The sequence below is a fragment of the Coturnix japonica genome, chromosome 9, assembly GCF_054131305.1.
Source record: "Coturnix japonica strain WE chromosome 9, WE-NBRP24, whole genome shotgun sequence".
NCBI lineage: Eukaryota > Metazoa > Chordata > Aves > Galliformes > Phasianidae > Coturnix > Coturnix japonica.
In genome coordinates, this window is record NC_140671.1 from 8,383,251 (window position 1) to 8,401,880 (window position 18,630).

General features: G+C 44.7%; 1 long non-coding RNA gene across 1 annotated transcript; it reads left to right on the forward strand.

Moving 5' to 3' along the window:
* The first annotated feature begins 382 nt into the window (after positions 1-382).
* LOC107321421 (uncharacterized) lies at positions 383-13,475 on the forward strand. Its single transcript, XR_001558560.3, has 2 exons — positions 383-579; positions 13,226-13,475. It is a non-coding gene; the product is annotated as an uncharacterized LOC107321421 (long non-coding RNA).
* The last annotated feature ends 5,155 nt before the right edge of the window (positions 13,476-18,630 follow it).

Below are 18,630 nucleotides of genomic sequence, written 5' to 3' on the forward strand. Positions count from 1 at the left end.
AATGAGTAAATCCAAGGGCTGCTTTAAAGTAATGCACTTAACTGAGTAACAGGGATTTTAAAGCCTTGATTCTGTTCCTTCTGATGGTAAATTTTCACTTCCTTTGACAAGTCCTATGAATACCTGATGCGTCATTTTCCCTGTAGAGCACTGAATTATTGCAGCATCTTTTTCTTAGACTGGTAGAGAATTCGGGGTCCTTGTTGTATGCAAAGTGTTGCTATTAAGTAACGTGGTCTTATTAGCGGTCATCGTTATGTCATATGTTGTGGTTATGGTCACAGTTACGGGTTTTGTCTGCTTTTTGTGCAACAGTGTTAACTCTTTTTCAATGTATTGACTGGAATTCACCTTACAGCATATAAACAACCTCAGTCCTGTCTTTCCATTTGCTCCTTGTGCCGCCTTGCAGACCATCATGGAACTTTCTTTTTGCTGTGACATCATAGTGGGAGGTGGAGACACCTCGAGGAGAAGGTCGAAACAAACAACAGCAATTGCAGGCAGCAATGACTGGAGAAAATCCTGCCTCAATGATAGGTTTGTGTGATCTCTGTGTGCCATCTTCAGTACGTACAGGTATTTAAAGCAAGGCAGGACATGGAAATAGCTGCTTCCCCTGTAGGAGCTCTAGGAACAGCTTTCTGTTATTGTGGAGTGGGGCAGGGGGAGGGTTTTAAGGAAGGTGGCTGAGGTCACAGTGTCTGTGCTCTGGGTCTTTCCTTGCTGCTGTAGTGCTACAGCCAGAGCCTGAGGCAAGAAGCGAAGAGTTAGAGAAGTCCTGGGACTGATGCTAAAGATGAAAATGAACCTGAGTTTAGACTTTATTTTTTGACCTTTGCTATATGTGAAGGATTGGGTGTTTTTTTTTATGGCTTTATCTCCGTTTTCCTTTAAAAGCATCATGAAGACTATCCGTGTTTCAAACCTGTTTTGATGTGTTTTAACTTCTTGATGCGGAGTAAGGTCACTCTCGGGAGGTTGCAGAAAAAGGACATAAAGACCATAATAAGTTTTCGGAGAGTTAAACATGCTCTTTATTTCTTAGAAACATCAGCCAGGCTCACGCTACTTTGTAAGTGGTGCTGAAAGAGAAGATGGATGTTTCTGAGGGCTTAGGGGCAGTTTGTGTTTGGGGTAAAGCTGAGGTTAGCCTTGGCGCCTGCATGCAAGCAGTAATTTGACAGCAGACGTGGGCACACAGTAATGCAGTCTCTAAAAGTCATGGAAACCTGCTGAGTTATTGTGAGATGGAAGAGCTTTTCTGTTTGTGGGCACATGAGTCTGCCTGCCTCACATTGTGAACACGTAACTGAGACATAAAGGATGCTGGCAAATATTGCAGAACGCTGATGGAAGGGGGGACAGGGCAGAAAAACTGAAAAGTTTGTAGATAGGGGGCTCAGTGCTGGTTGTGAATTTCTATCAGGTAGCTGGTCTTCAAATGAAAGCATCTGTTAAGTAAAGTGCTAATTTAAGGTGGGAGTTGGATAAATATCTGCAGAGGTTTTTGAACCCTATTTGCTGTGTGACTGTGGGATATGATAGTAGAGAAAGCAGTTTTACTTGCTACCTAGGTCTGCATTTGTTTATGTATCTAAAATGCATAAGGTAGGAAGTATATATATATTATACTGCAAAAAGAGGGAAGCAGGTAACACTGGGGTGTGGGCATGTAATATCCCACAGATAATCGCAGTCTGCACAGAAGGCATGTGAATTTCCTTCTGGTAACCCCCTCCCATGAGCATCACTGCTGGGTTATCTGGGGCCTCGTACCTGGCTGGTGGCTTGTTTCCCCTGTCCCGCAGACCTACTCCTGTTCCACCATGGGCAATGCAACCTCCTTTATGGCTACTGGCTTTCTTGATGTTACGTGTCTCTTTTCGTTGGACTGGGGCTTTAGGTAACGTGATGTAGTTGTAGGTTGTACTCAGCAGTGGCTGCAGTCTGTGGCTGTGGCTGAAGTGATGCCTTCCACAGAGTGCAGCCAGCAGCTCCTCTTGTCGGTGCATATCCCTTCTTTGTGCCCGTCAGTTCTCTGCTGGGGAATGGAACAGGCTCTGCCTGGCAGGTTTGGGGCAGTTCCCCACACAGGCACCCCCTGGTTTCCTCCCACAGCTCTTATCTGTTCCACAGGACTGGAGCAGTTTGGGATTGGTGCTTTATTACAGCTTTTTTTTTTTTTTAACTTCTGAAAGTTGGTGAGCCTTGAGTCATTCCCATGCTTCAGCCTTGTGTGTTAATTTCCAAGGACTCACAAGCTGCTGATAGATGTGTGCAGAAACAACCTTTGACCATTCCTGTAAATCATTGTATTCTTCATAAATTTCATTCCGGGCCTTTTCTTAAACTGGACACAGGACAATGGACACCAGCAGGCACGGCTCCCAGCCTCTGGGTTATTGTCACATATCCAAAGCCTGGTGGGAGGGGCAGACGTCAGGTCTGAATTCATCCTGCCGGGAAGACTGGGCTGAGAGAGGAGGAAAAGAAGGTCAGGGGAGGCTCCAAGGAAACGGCTTTGGTTTAAAACGTTTCATTACTTTGCTCACGCTGCAAATATAAAGTGCAGAAATACAATTGCTTGGCAGAGAAAGCAGATTCATTAAGTCCTGTATACGTGTGGTACTCCATACAGAAGGAGACAAAATATATCCCTGGCCAACTTAGCAGAATTGCGGGTCCCTGTTGTATGTGTGACTTTATTTTTCCAAAATAGCTCACTGGAGCTGTTTGTTATCAGCATTGCTAACAAATGCTCTTTTTTCTAGCAAACCATTGCTCTCTTCTGCAGTCACCCAGTCTTTGCATTGCAGCCTGCCTTTATCTAAGCAGTGTATCGGTGTCAGTCCAGCTGGGAACACTACCGGGATACTCTCCTCATATTGTTTCCCTTCCCCTCTGTGTCTGCCTTTGATTTTTCCTGTTGTAACTCTATAAGATAATCACGGCCAACCTTTTCAAATGGGTTATTCTTCTCCCCGTTGATTTGACAAGCTTCCTTTTGGAAAGGCAGTTTGCACCTGCCGCTTGAGCTTTGTAACCTCAGGATGTTCTGCCTCCTCATGCAGGCAGCGCTGGGAGTTTGGGTTGGTGCACATACCTGCAAGAGGGAGCCAGTGCAGGGCTACAGCAAATGTCACCCGTGAGAAGGCAGTGAAGGAGCTGCCAGTACATCTCATCTGCTTGCTTCTATTGGGGCTTAGCCTGGCCAAAAACCTGAGCAGTCAAAATGTCACAGGTGTATGTGGGCGGGTTCCTCCCCAGAAGCCAGGAGTACTTTGTTGGTTTGTTTCTCTTTTAAATGGCAGGTGAAAATCTTGGAGGGGTTTTGTTCTTACATCCCTGTAGTGCAAAAATGACTCTGGCTCTGAAAGAAATGTTTCCCAGCAGACTGGTGAAACAAAAGCAAGCACACAATGCCCTGCAAAAAGGTCAGTGCTGTCCAGGCCCTGAAATACCCCAAGTACACAGTCAGCTGCTCACACAGCCAACTCTGCTGTATGTTTGTACCCGGGTTCTTGTCAGCACTTCACGTAATTCTTATGTTCTTTACTGACTGTGCTGGGCAGTGTGTTGTCTTGTCAGGGCCCTGCAGGCACCAGCCAACTCTGCAAGCTCCTGCAGGTCTGGCTGCTCGTGTTCAAGGTCTGCCCTGATGTGGTGGATGTATTCTGGGAGCAGAGGGAATCCTGCTGGGGCCGCTCCACTTCCCTTGAGAGCTGTGACACAGAGCTGCCCTTGTCCGGGTAGGCTGCAGGTGTGTCCAGGTGTCACCCTTCCTGATTTTGACTTGCTGCCTTGACTTTCTGGCTTGTCCTGGAACCTGCAGGCTCATCTGATGGTCCTTGGACTCCTGGTTAAACGTGGTTACTCTTACCAGACCTGTAATACGAGAGATTACGGGGCAGTAATACGGGAGATGCTGGGAGGTCGTGCTGGTTTATTGCTATGACCAATACAAGAAACGTTGCATTGGTTTTGCCTTCCATGGTTTCCAACTTCTTAAAAAGACAGACCCCAAACTGGGTCTGCTGGTAAGGACTTGGGCTGCTAAGAAAGCAGCCGGCAGGAGGAGCTCTCAAGACATTTTGCTTGCTCATTTTTCAGAGCCCTGGCCGTATATTCTGAGGGCATCACTTTGGAGGCACAGATCACTTCGTGGTAATGTGACTGAGCTGCTTCCGTGACTTTTCTTTCACATATCTGTAATTCCTCCACAGCCCGGTTTTCTCAGGTGCCTTCTTTTGTTGTGATGTCTCTCTCTGTTGTTGATTGAGAAACTTACTATTCCTGAAAACATCAGGGATTCATTTTGGTCCCTGGAAGGAGGCAGATGTGTTTTCTAACTTCCAAGAACAACATCCTAACCACAGAGTAAGGAACTCCTAAGCAATCCTTTTGTGTAGAAAGATATCAAAGAAAGATCATAATTTGGATTCCTTACAACCCACGAGGGGACCTCTAAGCAAAGGAGCTCTGCAGTGTGTCAGTAGCACTCTGAATGTGCCTCTGACAAAGTTCTTCAGGTGCTTCTGTCTCCTCTTTTTCTTCTGTAAGAAACAGGTCTGGAGGACAGCAGTCATGCTCTATCTCCCTGCTTCTTAAAGCCAGACCCAGTGTGCCCTTGAGTGTGCCCTACAGCCACACCTCTGCACCACCTCTATTATTTTTTCCTTCATAAGGTGGACTTTTTTTGTAAGTCTGGCCTTTGTTTAGTTATCCAAACTGGAACGAGGTGCCTTCTGGTCCTGAATGTGGCTGTAATGATTATTTGGAATGCACCAGAAACTATTGTAATGCATATCAGTGCAAGTTAAGTCAATAGAGATTCTTCAAATTTATCCTGGTGTTCAGAGAATGGAATTCATGCACTTCAATTTACAGCTTATCAGATTTAATGAATTCACGGTGATCTTTTATGTTTCTGTTTACACATTTTCTTCCTATTCAACCATAATGTATGTGATTTAGAAAATGCAGAGCTGGATGGCAGTGTATGGGTCAGATATGTCCCACAGAGCACTGCGCTCTGCTTTAGATTTCAATCACATTTGCAGAGCTTCTGTGTAGAAGTGCTGCTTTCTGACTTGATGCATGGAAATCCAGCTTGATTTTTCAGAACCCTCTTTGCATTCTGGCAGCTGGAAAAGTGTTTGTATCGAGGAACAGAGATGATGTTCTTCAGAGTCACTAAATCATAATTATTAAGAACAATTCTTCATTTTATTTTTTGAAGATGATTTTTCAATGTGGTTCCATATTTTAGTTTGGAGGCTGGTAAATTGGAAATCAGTGGATCTACCTTTTCTGTTGTTCTGATATTTGGAACTCGTTCAGTACATCATCAAGATAAACCTCCCATAAACCTTCCTATTCCCAGGATATCTGCATACCATCTGAAGGTTATCTCACTGTGGTTCATTCAGCTCAGGGTTGGGAGGACGAAAGGATTGCATTGATTTTCATGATGTTTGAGGCTAAATACATGAAACCACATTCTCATCTGGACATTATTTCTCTCTGACTATATTAAACATGACAACTTCTAAGTGCTCCATCTGATCTATTGTAAAAATTCAGGTAATTCCTATTATTATTGCTGGAGACTTACCACTACTCTGTGGAAAAGCAGCATGGAAAAGTGAGGTCAGAGCACTAATTTAGGTATCACTGCATTTGTAGATCAAGTAATTGGGTACTGGCACTCATTTGTGTCCCTGGCGTACCAATAACTTTGACTGCACTCTAAGAACTGAAGTTATCACATCACTGAAAGATCTGCGGCCAGATAAATAATACAGAGCTTGTATGCAACCTGTGCAGAACTGAAGGAAAACAGATCTGAAATTCAGGATGGAGGAAAGGATGATGGACATGCAACAGCTCCAGTATGTGGGTACCCAGTATGAGGGTACCAAGTTACAGCAGTAGTGAAGCTATGCATGGAAATGCTGATAGTGACATTTAGAGGAGGTAGGTGGGGTACTGTGTTGCTGTTGTAGGAGGGAATGAAGGATCCTCAAGGAGAGCAGGAAAAGGATTCCTGAAGGGGAGGAGTGTGGGCATCACACCAACCCATGCACAGTCTGCTTGTGGGCACATGCCACTAAACCACGGTAGGAGATAGGAGGCATTGTGGAATTGAGCAGAGGGTCCTGGATATGTAAATAAAAGGTTTTTCCTCTCTTGTATAAGTCCCATTGAACTTGATATTGTAATATATAAGGCTTCCCTGACACCCCAAATTGACCCTGTAAGGTTCCTGGAAAAATAGTTATCAGAAAATTATCAGACTTCAGATTCACCCCATATAAAGCCTGGCAAACTTGGGCCTCAAGACAAAGAGGACTGAAACTGTAATGCCAGTCACACCTTCAACACAAAGGCTATAGGTGTAACCAGAGCAGGAATTGGCCACAAAATCTCTCTGATCTGAAATCAAGTAGAACTCTGGAAACAGCTGCTAAATACCCAAGGCCAGAGACTTCTCATACTCAGGGCAGTGCTTGTGTTATATGGTGATCTAAAGCTTGTTCTGCTTCCAGCTTATGGAAAGATTGATAATATTCAGTGTAGCAACTGAACTGTTTTGCTTGGTCTTTGTTGCTGTTGTTAAAATGAATCTGTGTGTAGCTGAGTTAATAGTTTTTCTTACTGTGACTCCAGGACAAGAAGATGTTACTATCTCCCCATTTCCAAGTGAGAAGTTCACCTTACAACTTTAGATGTACCCTTGGGATTGCAGCTAACAGTGACTACCATCATTAATAGTACAATAGTTTATCCTGCCTAAATAGCCTTGGGGCAAGAGATCAGCTTAATCATTAAGAATTCATCTTTAAATTACTTGACTTGGAAAGGCTATATATCGCTTATGTGCGACCATGCAGTCTGGTCTCTATATTGTTTCTCAACTCAGGACCATCAGCATCTATTTCATGCGTTCGTTGTCTGGTTCTGCTGACACTAAGAAGTCATTCACTGAATATTGGGGTTTTCTTCAGATTCTGTATCCCAAACACAGCTGTGATTCAGTGTGACTCTGGCGGAGGGTCACTGTGTTACTCCAGGACCTGTCAGATATCCAGGTATTCAATGGCAGCAGCTGAACAGGGACAGGCAGAGAGGACACGTTGAACTTCTCAGCTGGCTTCTTATTTCCAGCCCCACGCTCTGTGCTGCTGTACTGTGTGGTCTGGATCCTTCAGTTCTTTTTGGTTCGTTAATGCCAGCAGATGGAAATCCAGCTCAACTTTTAAGAGTGCTGAATAATTTATTAAGAACAAAGTTGTTGGTTTGAGAGCCGCTTCCTTCTCTTTTTCTCCTTTCTTTTTTCCCTCTGCAAACTGACTTTCAGAGGGAAAGTTTCTAATTACAGGTCAGGGAAGCAGGTTTAATCACACAGCAGAGCCCTTGATGCAGTATTAGAGAGCATTATTTATACACCTGAATTAATAGGGATGCAGCATCTCAGTAGAGAACAATGAGGTGGTTTTCAATTTCACTCTTTTTTTTTTCAGTGTGAACCAAACCTCATCAGGTTAATCGGGCTTTTTGACCTCATTTATTTGGATTTTAAGAAACCAACGAGGAAGTGCTCTGCAGGCTTGGAGCAGAAAGGAGCAAGAGTAGAGAACTGCACATATAGCAAGGAAACAACAAAAGCAGGACGTAGCAGAGAAAGCCAGGAGGAGATAGAAAGAGGAAGCCTTTGGGCAAACTAACCAAGGCAATAATGTAAATACGCTGCTGCTTGTCCTAAGAAAGACTTCTGGGGAGTGGGAAAAGTGGAAGACAGTCTGTGGTGTGTTGATGTGCACCCAGACACCTCAAAGCTTTGTTCTTGTAAGACCAAGATGAGGAGAGGTGAAGATGAAACCTGAAGGGTGCAAAGGGTCCCTTGTACTCCATGCTTCGGTGAATGGGATCCCTGCACCATCAGCTCTTGGAGTCACTGCCAGCTTTTACTGGAGGTGTTGGTTCTGTAGCACTGAAAAGAAGTGAGAAATCCTGGATGGGATTGTTCCTGCAACGTCACCATCTCCAGTGTGACTGACTGATTTACAGCACTATGGAGGGCAATTTTCTTGGCTGTTTTGGCACTCAGGTTTCCTGTGGACTTTTCTCCAGTTTCATCTCTAACTCGTGTTTTTTGGCTTTATATTCTTTACTTTGCTGCTTGGAAAGTCTGTAAACATTTCTAGGACTTTTCTGGACTTTTTCAGGGTTCAAAAGTGTGAGGCCTGGGACTTTGCTTTTGATTCTCTAAGTTATGGGAGATGCTGAGCTGACTGACGTCCTGATGCCCTGGATAGGTTGTGTAAAGAGAGGGAGTCTGTGCTTCAAAATAGCTGAAATACAGGTTCTATGGGTATGGAGCAAAGGATATCAGCAAGAATACCCAGGATTATGCTTTATATGTGAGATTTGACGTAGCCTTGATCTCCTGGAACCTCTATTTTGCTATGAGTGGTAGATGTCTACGTGCTATACTCAACAAAGAGGCAGGTGAATGAACCTAAATGATATATTACTTAAGGACAAAATGGTTATCTACTTTTGTAAATATACTTTCAGTCTGAATTATTTTTTTTTTTGGTTGGTTAGATTACAAAGACTGTGAGCTAATGTCGTGTATGGCTGCAAATCATTACCATGATGCTGGACCAGCATGGGCAGGAGTAGGAACTGATTCACCAGGCATGGAATGTCACAGTGCTCAAGCCATTGGATGCTGCAGCTCCTTCCACCAGGCTGGGTCTTGAGCAGTGTGCTGGGATCCAAAGCTGGGTTACAAGCTGGATGGAAACTCAATTGCAGAAAAAGAGCCACGGGTGTGAGAGCGAGAAAAGCCTTCAGGGAGAAAATGGAAAATTCTGCTCCATGGGACACACAAATAATCACTCAACTCTGCTGTGTGGGCCTTGTGTTGCCAACAGGTTTTCTGCCAGGCTGCAAAGATCTCTGCTGCTCTCACTGTGACATCCCTGTTATTACTGTCACATGCAGACGGCTGGCACCCACTGTGTCAAAGACAGTCGAGGGTTTGGTGTTGTGCTGCATCAGACATCGTGTTGGGTGTGTGATAGTCAGACTGCCCTTCCTGTGGGAGGAGATTTAGAGGGAGATGTTGCTTTTTGGTGTGCAAAAATAGCTGTCTGTCAGAGCTGGAGGATTTCAGAGAGGGAGGAGGCTGGTTAGGGAAAGGATTAACAGCGAGTACATGGATGGTCATATTTCAGGACAAACACCTGTAAATCAGCCTAAGCCTGTAAGTAGCAACCTATTAAACCGAGTTCACCTCTGCAGCATTCGCCCTGCGCCTGGTCAGCAAGGCTGGAACCAGCCCTGAGTGGTGCTACAGGCTCAGCCTTTTCCCATCTTGTATGAAATGAAGTAGCTGTGGATATTTACAGCTGGCAAGTCAAGACTATTAGTGATGTATTAAGGAGGTGATGCCACCTTTTTCATACATCTTTCTTCATTTCTGTTCCTTTTCTCATTCCTAACCCTTCTTAGAGTTCTGAAGTTATTTTCTTTCTTGTTTGCCTTTTTTCTTTCCCTCCTTCAAGCATTTGGTTTTGGCACAGATTACAGGTCAAGCCCCCCTGTCCTGCCCCCTCTGTCCAGCAGAAGGGCTGTTAGCAGGGCTGTGTTGCCTGCTTTCCTGCAGGTGATGCATGCTGACCTTCTAGCATCTCATGGCCCTTTACTCCAGTTGTAGGATGAGAAATCAGGATATTAACTTGACTTCTCTATTATTACCACTGGCAATTCATTTCAAATATTTGGCTTTAATAGTGGTTTAAAAGTTTTCCTTTATTAAAGAACACTGTTATCATTGTTACTATGTTGTCACCACTAATATATATGATAGTCTCTTTGTTACCTGAGCTAGTAGTAGACACCTTCAGAGAAGGTATTTAATGTAAGAAAATGTATAATGAGGAGTCATTTGGATTTCTCACCTGTGAGGGAATTTCTCTCCTGTAGATAAGGCAGGGTGCATATCTACAACGAACTGAGGCCCCAGCTGTGACCTCAGCACGTGGGCTGGTCCTGGAGGGTCCAATAAACCACTGATTTTAGTAGTACTACATCTTTGCTTCAAGCAAAATATATGTTTAAATGGTCTACTGATCTACTGCTTAACATAACTGCCTCTTACAATTATTGTTATAAATTCCTCTTTCTGTTATTTGGATACTAACGTGACGGTGCTTAGCTGGGCAAGATCTGAAACTGTTCAGTGCACAGTGACACCTTTAGGTCTGCTGGAGAGCAGCAAACTGTTTCATGTCTGCGTAACATGGATCACGCAGTGCAGCACGTCCAGACCCACTTCCAAGTGTTCATGGCACTTCCTTATGTTTGATGCTTCTCTTGGAGGAACAATCTTGGCTCATCTGATTGCGGCACTTCTGAAGTTCAGCAAATTATGGAGCTATTTTCTTTTCTCAGAACTTCCCAGGGTCCTGCAGACATTGCAGGTGATCCCCTTGTTTTGGGCTGGCTGCTGTCAAAGACCAGAACAGCCTGTTGTGAATGATGAGAACTGTTGTTTCCTTTGTATTTATAAATAACAAAATGAAAAGGACTGAGAAATTCATCTAAGCCATGATTAGAGTTCTAGATGGATACTACAGGTCTGTAGAACATCTTCACACCGGTGCTGTGTTTGCTTTGCCTGCCTGTCAGTGGGGGGATTCTGGTGGCACCAGTGCTGTGTTTTCCAGAAGGAACTGGAAATGGGGCAGGTTGGACGAAGCATGTGAGCTCTGTGCATTGCTGGAAACACAGACAGGCTCACAAAGACAACTGCTGCAGATCTAAAAGGTTCTTAAGCAGCATTTCTCCAGGTGAGTTGAATACACCATCCTCCCAGGGAAAAATGGGCGTTCCAAACAATTTGTATTCAAAGAGACCAAAGTGAATGAAAGTTCTATATGTACAGAATGAAGAAAATCAGATAAAACCATGGACCCAAATTCTCTTGGCTGATTTTGGGATAGTCTTCACCTCTGTGGGCAGCACGATTGGCCTGGCTAAGTTGCTGTTATACAGCTGTCAGATAGAAATGCAGCCTATGCCATTGCTTGAGTAAAGAGCATTTCATTTTCTAGCAGTCATTAAGAGTTGCCAGTGTCATTGAAATTTAGTAGCACTGAATAGTTGCTGTAAATTTCATCTGGGCAATATCCCCAATTGTGTTAGATATAATTACATTCAAAGTTCTTTTTAATCATTTATTTGGAACATGCCCCAAGATTCAGCAGTTTTGGATTGGGATAGAAATTGAATTATTTATTATCAATTAGAAGTTGTCAGAGCCTTTGACACCACGTCGAGCGGGCATTGTTTGGTATCTGTATTAATGATCGGATAGATAAAAGCATGAAATTATTGGTTAGGAAGCTTTTATTCCAGGCTGAGAAGGCTAGTTTGCATACTTGGCTGGATGCTTCCCTACGCTCACAGTCATTATGGCTCTGTTTAATCAAGTCAGCTCTGCCTGTAGAATTGCTTGCCCATAAATTGATGAATTGATTGTAAGAATAATTTCCCCTAGATGGAACCCAGTTGTGACTTCCCTTGCCATCCCTGCCCGGCGCATTCAGACTCTTGTACTTTGGCTGTGGTCTGCTATAGACCCTGGAACAATCTTTATCACATCTGTTCTTTTCTTACAAGAGCAATTTATTTATTGCTATTGGTGCTATGGTAATGCTGGCTGCTGAGCTTTTGTTCCCCCAGGTGAGGAGGAGGGGACAGCCTCACAGGTGTTCCTGAGCTCTCTCCACTGCTCTTCTGCACCCTTCTTTGATCAGCGTGGGTTTCAGAAATCATTTTTCATGTGGCATTTTGGCACTTGGTGAGAAATCTCAGCTTAACAGAAAGATAACAGAAGACCGATCAGAGGTTCAGTCCAGCTACATGGCTGTGGGTGGGGAAGTCTGGGGAAAAACAGGGGATGAAGAGCTCAGAGCAGGTGGCACTGATCTTGAAATACAGAAGAGCAGCAGAGGAGAAAGGCTGTTCATGGGAAGTTATGTCTGTGTCTTCTGCATGTAGCTGTTGCTGGGGTAATACCACTTTGGTGAGGATGTGAGGACACAGCTGCAGTCTTTTCTAGCAGACATGTAGCCTTTCCTGGAGCTGCTGGATGTGTATTGGCTTGGTACAGACACCAACCTAAACACATCATTTGAGCAGGTTACACTGCATCCAGAGAGCAAGCAGGAACGTCTCACATGATGGACACAGAGTTCCTGTTCTGACTCCCTCCCAGCTCTGCTTGCCATTGGCACGGGATTTCTATTAACTCCAATGTGATTTCTTGAATCATGTGTGATTTTCTCAATGGGGTTTCTGATTTGTTAAGGTTTTTATTCTGTTTTTTTTTTTTTTTTTTCTGCCTCCCATGCTTTCCAAAAGCAGAGCTGTGCTGCTGCCGCAGGTAAATCACTGCACACGTCTTTCATAAGTATTTCATTAGATCAAAAGAAACTGGGAGAAGGACAGAAGCTCTTGTTTTACCTGGAAATACTAAGATTTCAAAACCTTTTCTGTTCCAGGATGGATAAAAGTTTTTCACAAAGTGAAACTGAGAACATTACTCTGAGCAGAGCAGTTCCTCTGACTTCAGTGTCTTTAAACTTACACAACTTTATATAACTTACTATATGACTGCAGGGGATTTTTTTTATTTTTTTTTTATTTTTTTGTTTGAAAAGCTTTTCCAGACAACCCCCAATGCACTGAAAATGGCAAAATGGGTCTTTGACGTTATGGAAAAACTTCATTTATTTATTTTTTAACAGAAAAAAATGGTGTCCTATTTTTTCCTTTTGCATTCCTTCTCACACAGACGTTCATTTTCTAGACAAATATCCTAATACTCCAATATAGTACATAACTCCCATGCCTTTACAGCTGATGTTTGTGTGCTAGGAAATACCTCTGCCAGTGAACTCATTTGGCAAAGTTAGGAGCTGCATGTAGCCCAACTCTCGGGCTGGGTGCTGACTTCCACAGACAGGTATGCAGCTGGAATTCCTGGGGCAGTCCTCCCCTGCAGAACGTTTGGTGTGAGCGGTGCTATTTCTTAAGAGAACAAAGAAACAAGAAATCCCAGCCAACCAAAGCTCAGTCAATAACAACAAACTGACAAAAGTAAAACCCGCTTTTGTTATAAATCACCTTTTGTCTTGACTTGCAGGAGGTGCGACGTCCCCTTCATCCACTTGACTCAGAGGAAAAGAAGTTGGAAACTGAGGATATGGAACATCACCCTGCAGTACAAACAAGCCTCAAACCCTGAATGCGACTTTTCTTTCTCAGTCTGGTAGTGATGTTTCTGATTCCCGAACTCCCTCTTAGAAGCTGACAAGCAACAGCAGCTCTCAGCTAAGACAGACTTGGGAAATGACTAATTAAACAGTGATTGCAGGATTGCTTCCTGACCTGGATATCAGACCACAAGGGTGAAGCTTCATAAAGATAGAGTGAATGCAGGAAGCAGTCCTGCATATTTCCACAATAGGGGCATTATGGAGACATGCCCCGGAGGCTGCTTGAGACCTCGCTGAATGGAGTCTGATACCATCGGGGAATGGAGTACCTGCTAGTTCAAAGCGGGCCTGAATGCAGGTTTTAATCCCTTCTGACAATTGTTGAGAGGAAATGGCCTTTCCTCTGACCTTATCGTTGTAAACAACAACTAGTCATCAGGTTTGTCCTGCTAAGGGAATAGTCAAGGTCTATGCAAGGATTTTGCTTCAGATTTTTTTTTTTTTTCTTCTCTGATTACAATGGCTTAATTCTCTAGACCCAAAATGTATTCTCACCCCTTAATATACTGGCTTCGGGTACATTCTTTGTTAATTATTGAGTTTGTGAGGCTTGGTCTGATTCAAATTAGCTTCTTGGAGCTGCAGGCAGATTCGTGTCCCATGGCCAGATTCAGCGTTCAGCCCCGTGGCTGTTTTGGTGATGGGTGGATGTTGTGAGTTGTCTTTTGGACGTACCAGAACTGCTACAGCCAGGTGTGAGACAAGCTGACAAACTCTTCTAGCATGACAGAGAATCACTTAGAGCTATTTTCAAATGACCAACAGGTAGGATGGAGGCCTTGCTGCCGGGTACCATTAGTGTGGTAGTTTTCATGCATTAGGATGATGCGTACACCTCTGGAATCACAGCAGTGGGTGGATTTAACTTTGGATTTGTATGTCTTTCAGGGCTGAGAGAAGGCAGATAACAGAGGAAATGGGACAATAGCCTGTGGTGCTCCTAGAGATAGACCCAACTGCCTGTAGCCAGCATGATAGAGTAACGATGCAGGAGAGGTCTTACCTGCTGCACTGGCAGCATTTCAGGATGGTGAAACAAACCCTCCTTTCCCCAGACCTGTGTGGGAATCTGCCACTGGTCAGGCCTGCATTGAGAAGCACGTTTCTGTGGCCACCTGTGAGCATCCCCAGGCCCTGCTCCTCCTTCCCATCTGCTCCTCATCAGGTGCTAAGTGATAACTGTTTGATCAGTGATGACTGTTACAGCCCTTCCAAAAGGGAATTAGCAAAGCTATTAGGAGAGAGCTTCTGTGCCTGGCTATAGATCTTGGCAGAGCATAGGAGGTTACTGATGGCTTTGTGTGAATGGCTTTTTAATTCCGGTGGAGGTTTTGGGCAGCACTTGCATCTGCTCTTTGGTCTGCCGTGCTAAGCCACACCAGGAGCTAAAAGAGGTTTCTGTCTTGTGCTGCATGGGTTGGCTGATCACTACAAAATGAGGGAAGGGCTCTATAAGATGGTGTTCCTGAGAGCTCTAGAAGCTGCTGAATTAAATGATCAAATGAAAGATCTCTTTCACTGGAGCAAAGGTAAAGGCTGTTTCTTTGGATAGAGAGGAACACCTCTTCCCCAGGTAAGGATTAATAGTTACGATTTTTCTTGTTCTCTTGATTGGAGCTACTTAGTTTCTGCTTCTCTAGCTTGTAAGTGTTCTTATTATGTGCTTTACCCAGAGAAACATGGTGTAACTTCCTCGAGACCATAACTTTCCCTCTGTGCTCTTCTGGAGATCCATGGGTTACCTCAGGGCCCACAGGAAGCATGCATTCAGTTGGCTGAGGTTTGCTATGTGCAGGTCTGTACCTCTTGTGAGAAGCTTGTGGGGGTCTGCAATTGAGGTAACTCTTAAAGATCACTTTCCAGGGTTTTGAAAGAATGTTTGAAGTGGGATGTGGCAGGTGAGGGAGAGACTGGCAGACTTCTATAGAAAAGATGGCTGTCTTTCACAGCTGTTTGTCTCCTGTGTATGTTTGGTCTGTTTCATGTCATGTATCTGTGAGCAGAGGGAAAGGTCTGAACAGCATGCACACCTTCTGCAAAACAGTTGGTCAAGATGAGGGCTCAAGTGCTGGAAGGAATGGGGCTGGATGTGCCCTGTGTGCTGGGACCCAGGTGCACAAACATCCCGTACTCAAGGGAAGAGGTTTCTCTGATTGCCATTAGAGAGCTCTGGCTGTGCGTGGAGGAGGCTGTGCTTGTGCTCTGTCCTGCAACTGTGTGACACTGTTTTGTTCATATCAAAATATGCTGGGATAATTTTGCTTTTTGTTTTGTTTGGAGAGCAGTTAGGCAAAGCTGTGGCCCACATGTGAGCCTGGTGGGAGTGAGGCACGAGTAAATGGGAAAGATCTCAAGAAGCTCTGAGATGATGTCTGAAAGGATTTCCTTCCCTCCCGCCCAGAGGGTTGAACCATGCGGAAAGGTCACTTAATTGTGCTGCTTGGAGATCTCATACTGGGCCCAGCACTGCCTGTACCCTGCAGAACACCAACGATTGTGGCAGCAGTAACATCATCCCAGTGGCTTTGTGCTGTCTGCATCAGCCCTGTGTTGTCTGTGTCAGGGGTGCGATTTCAAAAGACAGAAAGAAAGTGTTTTAGAGGAGGTGTTGCTGCGTGGGATTAATGGGGTTGATGCATCTGGATTAACGCAGCTGTTTCTGAAAGAAATGCTCTCTTTTTTTGTCCACCCCTTCCCCACTGAGGTTTGCTTACTTGCAGCTGCTGACTCTTTGCCTGGCTGTTGTATTACCTGTGCTAAGGAGAACTGTAAAAAGCTCAAGTGTTTATTGATTCAGTAGTGGGATCCATTCAACAGTGATAAAATGCTGCTGCTTCTTCAGTTATGGAATACCTGTCACCATTTATTTCTTCCTGCCCTCAGATTCCCTTGAAGACTTTTTGAATTATTTCCTCTGCTTTATAGAGCTGTGACAAAGGACGGGTGCCTGGATCACTCCACCAGCATCACCTGAGTAAAAGGGGCCACAGAGAGGTTGAAAGGGCGCCTGTCAGCAGGCTGCTAATTGCATGTGTCCATCAGCAGGCTGTCCTTATAGCAGAGAATGTTATCTTGAGATGAATCCATAGGCAACACAGAAGGGTCTTGTTGAGAGAGGCAGACTGGGGAGCTATAGAGTGCTGCTACTTATCAGGACGGTGTCTTCTCAGCAGGTGCAAGAGTGAAAGAAGAGCACTAGCTATGTGAGAACTGCTTTGCCTTGCAGAGATGGTGTTAAAAGGGAGTACACTTGGCTTTCCTTTGTGGTAAGGGGCTTGTGCTGCATTTTGGCCTCATCTGCAACCTTTCTGGAAAGGTGCAGTAACTTGTTAGCATTCTGTGGTGCTTGTGTGCAGTGAGTGAGTGCTGCTTTTCCTGCTTGTTTTGTTTCATGCATGTTATGCTGTGACATTTCAAACGCGCTGTTTGTAAAGAAGAGCAATGCTGTTGTTTAGAAGCTCAGTGAATACCTCAACACTCTCTCTTGATGGTTTTTCCCGTCTGAGGATTTTCCCCTCCCACTGCATAGGAGCACATTTTGCTCTTACGTTACCTGAGCTCTGGCAATGTCTGAATGTGCTGGTATAGAGCTGCTGTTTGCTGTGACCTGGCTGGGAAGATGCTCACTGAGGCCAGGGACAAGGGCAGGTGTTTGAAAATGTTCACACAGGGTCAGACTTTTTTCATGATCTACTGAGAAATGCTGCACAAATCACAAATGCTTCCAGACTGTTTCTTTCTCTCACAGAGAGCATCGCCAGGCTTGACAAGGTCTCATTCTCAATATGGTCTATATGGTAATTAGGATGTATATTGCCATAAGCACCATGGGACCCCAGGAGAACATGAGCTGAAGATTTTGCTTGTCTGCCCTTACTGAATGCGTGTGAGAGTCTCATGAATATTTTTGAAGCAGGTTAAATACTTGCCATTGCAAATCTATAGAGGCCCTAATGAAAGCAGGAGTGAAGGAAGATTTCTCCTTCCTTACCAGAAGACTCAAGGAGTTCAGGAATCATTTTTTTAAGCAGTCGGTAATGCTTGTGGGTGAGATTTTGCTGTGAAGTTGGGGAGGTTCCTGATTTTCATTCAGCTGCAGGCTGGTGCCTGGTGCATGTCTGGGGGCAGTGGGAGAGCCAGGTGAGAGGCTCTCAACTGTGGGATGGCAGTTATGTACTGCGATATGGAAATCGAGACACTTCCCAAGAGCATATTTGCTGATTACAGAGAAGCAAACAGCTTGATGTGGAGACTGGGAGAAGGTAGAATCCCATTCTTCAGGCATTTATAATTTTTGTTACGACTGTCCTTCTTTAGAAGTATGATGTTAAATGAGCAGCTGCCAAATATAGTTGCTCTGCTGACGGTCACACATGACCCTACTGGGAGGTGGGGAAGCAATGACACTGAGGCGGTGACACCCTCTCGATTCTTCTGAACTAAGGTAGAGGAAACCTCAATGGCATTCATGCAAAATGTCTTCTGGGATCCTCTTTAACCTGGCCAGGCAGCCAGAGAGCATCTGAGTCATCCAAGGGGAGGGCTGGGTGGAGATGCAGGTTATGAATTGCAATGTGGTTGGGCTGACACTGGAGTTGGTAAGATGATGTGACCTTACCAATTCAGAAACCGACTGCCAAAGTGCCTGATTCAATGTTCATCCTGCTGGATGAGAAATGGCACCACTGAGGAGCCAAGGGATTTATGGCAATGCTGGGAGCAAACAGGTATCAGCTGAGGAACCTGCTGTCTGGAGAGCCTGTATTGTGTCTTTTGGCTGCTGGAAATGGCCACGAATTTCTTTTTGCTGTTGAGACAGTGCTACATCAGTGATCTGGACCATGTTCTGATTGGTTTCCTTGAGCTCATGCTGCCATTCACACAGCTGGTGCTGCTGATTCCTTTCCACAGTTTGGCCACATCTTGGATCAAGCTGAGTAAAGGACTGCTGAGATGCACAGGCAGGAGCACCAGGTTCTCCTCTTGCACCCGTGGTGCCCTGGCTGGGGATGGAGACATTGCAGGAAAGGAATTCTGCATCTGGTGGTGACTTAAGGAGAGTCTTTGTCAAGCAATGAGGTCTTTCTGTTCTTCAGGGATGCATACATCAATGTAGACTTATGTGTTTTTAGGAGAAAAGTCTCTGCTCTGACCTCAGTGCAGGAAAGCTCACCCCCAAACTCCAGCTCCCACTGATGTCCTTGGCTCTGACTTGGAGCCAGGGGGGACCTTTTCTGCAAGCTCCTGCACAGAAGAGGCCTGTTGCTGTGAA